The sequence below is a fragment of the Panulirus ornatus genome, chromosome 42 (genome assembly GCF_036320965.1).
Source record: "Panulirus ornatus isolate Po-2019 chromosome 42, ASM3632096v1, whole genome shotgun sequence".
Taxonomy (NCBI): domain Eukaryota; kingdom Metazoa; phylum Arthropoda; class Malacostraca; order Decapoda; family Palinuridae; genus Panulirus; species Panulirus ornatus.
The window spans coordinates 329,786-338,210 of record NC_092265.1 but is presented as its reverse complement, the minus strand read 5'-3'; positions in this window follow the sequence as shown (position 1 = coordinate 338,210).

The window sequence follows — 8,425 nt, the reverse complement described above, 5'->3', positions numbered from 1 at the left end:
TTGGTTGTTCCCAGCAATGATCCCGACCAGCTTTGGTTGTTCCCAGCAATGATCCCACCAGAGATGGTTGGAGACAATTTCATTATACCATCAGAGTATCCCTGACACTCGGAAGTCACGTCCGCGCACAGTTCCGTGTGGTAGGTTTGGGCAGGCGCTGGGGAAATCTTTTTAGTGTAAACCTTTGTATGATCTGTTTGATTACGTATGAGCATTTCCTGAAAATGGTACATCATAGTTACGTTTACGACACACACAGGACTTGGCTGAATTATGATGGAAAGAAAATTTAGCTGAATCTTGACTTGCCTTTAGAAGAAAAAATGTGAAATAGATTTTGTAAACCTGCGAATTGTAGTGAGTCTTTGGAAAGGTTAGTTGGCGTTGCCAGGTGTGAGAGCTGTACTCTGACGCTAGTACAGTAATTACAGGGTATTGAGGATGACCGTCAGGTGACAGAAGTAGGACTGACTACTCGATCACTTAATTTTCCAAGGTTCCTCTACCTATCTGTCATGATAAACTGTCCCTTCCACAGATCAACACCTGTCCCTCCCACTACACTACACCTTCCCCAGATCAACACCTGCCTTCTAAAAACACTATCCCTTCTACAGATCAATATCTTCACTCTCTCTCTATACATCTATCTATATAGCTAGCCCACTTCAAAACGTTGTATTTTTCACACTTTATTTCTGGTCATGTCGGAGAGAGTGTCTGGCAGGAAGCAGGGAAGTCGGGTCAGTCATAGCAGAGAGAGAGAGAGAGAGAGAGAGAGAGAGAGAGAGTGAAGGTCGAGCCAGTCTTGACCGGGGGCAGGTAGGTCGGTACAGTGTTGGCTGGGGGCGGGGAGGTCGTCATAGTCTTGGCCGAGAGCGGGGAGGTCGGCACAGTCTTGGCCGGGAGCGGGGAGGTCGTCATAGTCTTGGCCGAGAGCGGGGAGGTCAGCACAGTCTTGGCCGGGAGCGGGAAGGTCGGTACAGTCTTGGCCGGGAGCGGGGAGTTCGGCACAGTCTTGGCCGGGGGCGGGGAGGTCGGCACAGTCTTGGCCGGGAGCGGGGATGTCGGTACAGTCTTGGCCGGGGGAGGGGAGGTAGTCACAGCCTTGGCCGGGAGCGGGGAGGTCGGCACAGTCTTGGCCGGGGGCGAGGATGTCGGTACAGTCTTGGCCGGGGGAGGGGAGGTAGTCACAGCCTTGGCCGGGAGCGGGGAGGTCGGCACAGTCTTGGCCGGGGGAGGGGAGGTAGTCACGGCCTTGGCCGGGAGCGGGGAGGTCGGCACAGTCTTGGCCGGGGGAGGGGAGGTAGTCACAGCCTTGGCCGGGAGCGGGGAGGTCGGCACAGTCTTGGCCGGGGGAGGGGAGGTAGTCACAGCCTTGGCCGGGAGCGGGGAGGTCGGCACAGTCTTGGCCGGGAGCGGGGAGGTCGGCACAGTCTTGGCCGGGAGCGGGGAGGTCGGTACAGTTTTGGCCGGGGGCGAGGATGTCGGCATAGTCTTGGCCGGGGATGGCTAGGTCGGTACAGTTTTGGCCGGGGGCGGGGAGGTCGGCACAGTCTTGGCCGTGAGCGGGGAGGTCGTCACAGTCTTGGCCGGGAGCGAGGAGGTCGGCTCAGTCTTGGCCGGGAGCGGGGAGGTCGTCACAGTCTTGGCCGGGAGCGAGGAGGTGGGCTCAGTCTTGGCCGGGAGCGGGGAGGTTGGTACAGTCTTGGCCGGGGGCGGGGAGGTCGTCACATTCTTGGCCGGGAGCGAGGAGGTCGGCTCAGTCTTGGCCGGGAGCGGGGAGGTTGGTACAGTCTTGGCCGGGAGCGGGGAGGTCGTCACAGTCTTGGCCGGGAGCGAGGAGGTCGGCTCAGTCTTGGCCGGGAGCGGGGAGGTTGGTACAGTCTTGGCCGGGAGCGGGGAGGTCGTCACAGTCTTGGCCGGGAGCGGGGAGTTCGGCACAGTCTTGGCCGGGAGCCGGGAGGTCGGCACAGTCTTGGCCGGGAGCGGGGAGGTTGGTACAGTCTTGGCCGGGAGCGGGGAGGTCGGCACAGGGACCAGAAATAATGGCAAGAAGAAAAGAAAAGAAATGAAATAGCAATGTGGGAAATTGTTTGTTCACATGTAGTGTGGTGAAGCATTGGAGCAGACGACCTACCACTGCATTATATACAGTGGCTGTAAATACCCTCATATCAAGGCTTCGCATATCGTAGCTACACAAATCAAGGCTACACAAATCAAGGCTTCACACTGTCAAGGCTACTTTTGTCAAGGCTCCATAAATCAGGGCTACATATATCAAGGCTACATAAGTCAAGGTTACACATATTCTTCACTGGAGATTATCACCAGCCATGTCTTTCCTTTCCATAACCCATCCGCAAAGTACGTACATGTTATCAGACTGTGAGTGATCCTGTTCCAGTCCAAACTTTGCTATGACAGCATTATTCCCCCATAGTTCGTCATCCTTCTATTCTATTTGATATTTGTCCTCGTCTTTTTCTTGCCAGCATCTACGTCGCAGGAAGAAGTGGATGGTGGGGTGCCTTGCTGTCTAGTTTCTATCATTATATTTAGACCAGCAAAATCGATAACCTGGTCATGGACCATCAGCTCTCCTGCCATCTGCCCTTCCCAAGACCTCCCATGTACATACTCGGCTCAGGTCCTGCCTTTCCCGTCTCAGTTTCTGTCGTGGCTGCAGTCTTCTACAGCTCCTGTCGTGAGCTGTCCTCAGCTCCTGTTGTGGTTCCCGGTGTCCTCAGCTCCTGCAGTTACTGCAGCCGTCCTCAGCATCCTCATCCATCCTCACTTCCTTACACCCTTCTTTAAACTTACCATCAGCATCCTCGTCCACCTACACCTTCTCGCACCTTCCTTCCTCCTTATCTCCCAGCATCCTCGTCCACCCTCACCCCAGCATCCTCCTCCCAGCATCCTCCTCCACCCTCACCTCCAGCACCTCCCCAACCCCCTCCATCATGTGCGCCTCACGCCACAAGGGGCCGTCTTCCCTGCTCTTGTGGACTTTAAAGATGAACTTGTAGGCCAAAGTGAACATTTTTAATGGAAGGTTTTACTACTTTTTCTCCTCTTTTTATCTATACGTGAAAAGTTAGCTCGGTCTGAGAGACATGTTGGTATTCTACATTCATATTTGTACGAATTCGTCGTGTTATATAACTCTACAAAATATTATATTCATCTTTCAGCCAAAAAAGGGCCTTTACTCTCCAGTTACTAGCTCTGCTAGTCCACTTACTAGTTCTGCTGGTCCACTGACTAGTTCTGCTGGTTCACTTACTAGTTCTGCTGGTTCACTTACTAGTTCTTCTAGTCCACTTACTAGTTCTGCTGGTTCACTTACTAGTTCTTCTAGTCCACTTACTAGTTCTGCTGGTTCACTTACTAGTTCTTCTAGTCCACTTACTAGTTCTGCTGGCCCACTTACTAATTCTGCTGGTCCACTTACTAGTTCTGCTGGTCCACTTACTAGTTCTTCTCGTCCACTTACTAGTTTTGCTGGTTCACTTACTAGTTCTTCTAGTCCACTTACTAGCTCTGCTGGTCCACTTAGTAGTTCTGCTGGTCCACTTACTAGTTCTGCTGGTCCACTTACTAGTTCTGTTGGTCCACTTACTAGTTCTGCTGGTCCACTTACCAGTTCTTCTGGTCCAGTCACTAGCTCCGCTGATCCAGTCACTATCTCTGCTGGTCCACTTATTAGTTCTGCTGGTCCAGTCACTATCTCTGCTGGTCCAGTCACTAGCTCCTCTGGTCCAGTCACTAGTTCTGCTGTAAGGTACAGCTATACCCTGGGTTCTGAGGTTTCAACTATACTCTGGTCCCTAGGGTACAGCTACTGGCTGAACTCTGATTTATAACTATACTCAAGTTCCTACGATACAGCTACAGCCTGCGCTCTGAGGTAGAATTACATCCCGGGCCTTAAGGCACACCTACTACCTGGGTTCTAAGATGCAATTGCACTACAGATCCTGAAGAACAGCCAAACACTGGGCCTGAGGCACATTGGCCCTGAGATACAATTAGAACCTGGGTCCTGGGATACAGCTACCCCAGGGTCTTGGGTTACAATTAAACTCTGGTCCTTGAGATACAGCTACATATTGGGCCCTGACATACAGCTACACCCTTGGATTTAAGCTGAGAGGTTAAAACAGTAAATTAAGACTGTAAGGGTGAGTCCAGGCAGCCTGGCCGAAGGAATGTCTGGCGGGTGAGACATGCCATGCTATCCCGACACATCAAACTTACACAAGTATTTATTTGTCGGGAAGCTGCGTAGCGCCGCCTGAAGAGAGAGAGAGAGAGAGAGAGAGAGAGAGAGAGAGAGAGAGAGAGAGAGAGAGAGAGAGAGAGAGAGAGAGAGAGATGTCTAATGGGGGGGGGGGGGGGGGGGGGGGCAAACACAGGAGAAGGTTGATCCCGGGTGTCAACACTTGTCCTCGGCCACCCACCTCAGCAACACACTGCCGCTTGACTTCCCGGAGATGGCACCCAGATGGCTCCCGGGGATGGCCGCAAGATGGCTCCCAGGGATGGCCGCAAGATGGCTCCCAGGGATGGCCGCAAGATGGCTCCCAGGGATGGCCGCAAGATGGCTCCCAGGGATGGCCGCAAGATGGCTCCCGGGGATGGCCGCAAGATGGCTCCCAGGGATGGCCGCAAGATGGCTCCCGGGGATGGCCGCAAGATGGCTCCCAGGGATGGCCGCAAGATGGCTCCCAGGGATGGCCGCAAGATGGCTCCCAGGGATGGCCGCAAGATGGCTCCGGGGATGGCACCCAGATGGCTCCTGGGGATGGCCGCAAGATGGCGCCTGGGATCGCACCCAGATGGCTCCCGGAGATGGCCCTCAGATGGCTCCAGAGGATGGCAGTCAGATGGCTACCTGCGGATGGCCCTCAGATGGCTCCCGATCAGAATGGGTTATATATTGGTCATGTTCGGACATATGTTGGTCCTGGTGGGTTATATGTTGGTCCTGGTGGGTTATATGTTGGTCCTGGTGGGTTATATGTTGGTCCTGGTGGGTTATATGTTTTTCAGTGGTGTGTGGTTGTGGAAAACATATCGATTACTGGACGGCAACCATCTGTCCACCAGAATGGACAGTAAGCCTCCGTTTATCCCATCGTTATAGTCAACCGTTCAACCCTTCATTATGGACAGTATGCACCTTCCGCCTCATCATGATAGACAGTAACCATCCGTTTGACATTATCTGGCGTCCTGTGTATTTGTCACGTTGGTTCTGGTCTTCCGTGTTATTGTTATACTATCTCTTGTTTCCTGTGTACTCGTGTCGTTACATCTGGTCTCCCACGTATTTGTAACGTTGGCTCTGGTCTCCTGCACATGTAGCCTCATTTATTTATAGATCAACTAATCATAATTTTATTCGTGTTCCTCGTGTAACATTTCCTTCTCTCCCGCCGCCAACACACTCACAATAAAGTTTTGTTTCATCTTCCGTAACACATTTGCTTCTGTTACCAATGTCACACTAGATATGTCTGTTACGATCGTTAAACAAAATATTGATATATGACCGTCACGCCAAATATGGTGTTATGACCGTCATACTAGATATGGTGTAACACGACCATGACGAACCCTTAGCACAGCTGCAGGTGGCCTCGACGCCTGCTGGTAGGTTCCTCCCCCTGGGTTCCACAATCAAGGAACCTAACCTCTGGTTCCACAATCAAGGGAAACCCAACCACTGGGTACCACAGGCAGGGGAACCCAGCCACTGGGTACCAAACGCTGGGCAACCCCACCTCGCTTCTTTTGGCCAGGACTGAAGTGAGTATTTGGGAAGACTACGTGATATGGAGAGGGGAATCAGGCTTAGTACTTATTGATTTGGGGGGATTTTAACGTTCACCATAGGGAATGGTTGAATTCCTCCCAAACGGATGGTGGGAGGAGGGAAGCCCTCATCGTTTTCCATTTTCAATACCTTCAATGATCTAAAGCAAATGTTCTCCCACCCCACCCATACTCCAAACCACTGTGACCCTCTCCTAATATTCTGGATCTATTTTCGCCTCTAATCCTTCACTCTGTTATTCCATAATCTCGCCCCCAACTGGTTCATCTGACCACATTCTCATACATTTATCTGTTTTAACGGCACATCCCCCTCCAGCAGCAATTTTTAAACGTAAATATTGGTATCTCAACAAAATTGACTGGAATAACTTACGAAAATTCTTATCTGACTTTTCTTGGGTAATTACTGTCTCTTGTGTTGTGATGCTTCTGTTCCCGTTATACGTTTAGTAAAGGTCATTCTTGCAGGAGTGGAAGCATTTATCCCCTCTTCCTCCAAAATGACCTCTTCTTACAGTCCATGGATCAACTGTTCCTGTTTGAGGCCATTCAGAGAAGGGATTAGGAATATTTGCCTTGGAGAAGCTCTCCTTCCTCCGACTCCCATTCGGCGTTTTTAAATAGTGACCGCAACAATTGCAGGTATGTTATCTGTGAGGCAAAGGGTTCCTTTATTCAAATGAAGTGCAATAATCCCTCCTCGTCAATCTACTGATAGGTCTTTCTAGTCTTTAGCTAAGGAAATCCCTAACAACTTCTGTCGCTCTATCTCCTTTACTTCCGTTCCTACGGTAATATAGCTGTCTCTCCCGTAGACAAAACAATTCTTTCTGGTTCCCATTTCTATTCTAACTCTACCTTGGATGATTCTAACATTCCTTCACCCTGTGATGCTCCTCTTACTAATCCTGTGCACCTCCCAGTAATCTCTTTTTGAACTGTCCGACAAGCGCTTTTCTCTGTAGACACAAGCAAGGCTTCTGATGGCATTAACCCGTGTGTCCCGATAGAGTGTGCCACTGAACTTGCACCTGCACTTGTTCGTCTGTTTCGCTTCTGTTTAAAAGCCAGAACTTTTCTTTCTTCTTGGACGCATGCATTGGTAAACTCCATCCCTAAGAAGGGTGGCTGGCCGTTTTAACCTCTGTAACTATCGTCCTGTTCCTTTGACATCTACCATTTCCAAAGTACTTGAATCCCTCCTCAGCTCCCATAGCCTCAGACATCTTGAATCTCACAGTCTTCCCTCGGATCACCAATGTGGTTTCGGTGAGACGAGATCCACCGGTGATATTCTTTCCTATCTTACTAAGGTCTGGTCATTATCCCAGAGAGATTGTGAGGTATCCTATGTATTTGCCCTTGACACATTCAAACCTTTTGACATTGTGGCACTGGGACTCATTTCTAAGCTCCTCTCTTTTGGTTTCCCTACTTCACTTTGCTTCATCATATCTAGCTTCCTCTCTGGCTGATCTATCTCTGTGGTTGTTGATGGGTCAACCTCCCTCCCTGTCTCCATCAAGAGCGGGGTCCGCAAGGCTCTGTCCTGTCTCCTACTCTTTTCTCTTTTTTTAACAACGACTTAACACTGCATTCCTCAACATTCTTCAATCTGCTCCACTTCTCTCTCGATTTTCATCTCACCTCGACACAACCTCCTCACTAAACTCCGACATGAACAAGATATCTCGGTGGGGTAGACAAAATCTGGTTATGGTAAATGCCTCCCAAGCTCCGTTTCGACCCATCTCTGTCGGTAATTCCTCATAACTTTCCTCTCTCCTTTGACGGTTCTGTAATTCCATCCTTTGACTTAATGGAGATACTTGATATTACTGTAACATCCGATCTGTCTTAGAAACTCCACCTTACTGAAATAGCTAGGTCTGCCTCTGTTAAACTGGGTGTCCTGTTTAGATATCGAAATTTCTTTTCTTCCGAACAATTACTCCGTTTATACAAAGGAGTGCTGCTCTCGCATCTGGAGTGGCCCTGGCTCTGCATGCATACTTGACAGAGTTGAGTCGAAAGCGGTTCGACCTAAAAGCTCTCCCAGGCTAACTTCAAAACTTCACTCGTTTACCCTACATCGCAATGCTAGTTATTTTCCCTCTTGCATATATATTACTGCGGTTTTTGTTCCCGAGAGTTAAGTGCTTGTGTGCCCCACCACCAACCAGACCACATAGTACTGCGCAAGCTCCTGCGTCAAGTGATTACTGCGCTGCCATCGGCAGTTCAAGGGTGGCCCGTTTTGATAACTGTCTCTTTCCCTACACCTCGAAGCTTTGGAACTCTCTACCTTTTCGTGTCTTTCCCAATGACTATGACCTGGCACAATTCAAAAGACAGTTTTTTCACTTTCTCTAAAATTCGTAAATACTTTTCCATGTCTCTCCTTTTTCCCTTTTATTCTCCTTAATTCTCCGATTAAGGTCCGGCTTTGATGTGTATTTTTGTTTGTGAACGGAGCCTCCGAAGTAGAAAAAGAAAAAGAAAAGAAAAAAGACACCTTGTTTGACGATGCAAACACTATGCTAAATCTTACCAAGAACTTAAAACACTATTGGAA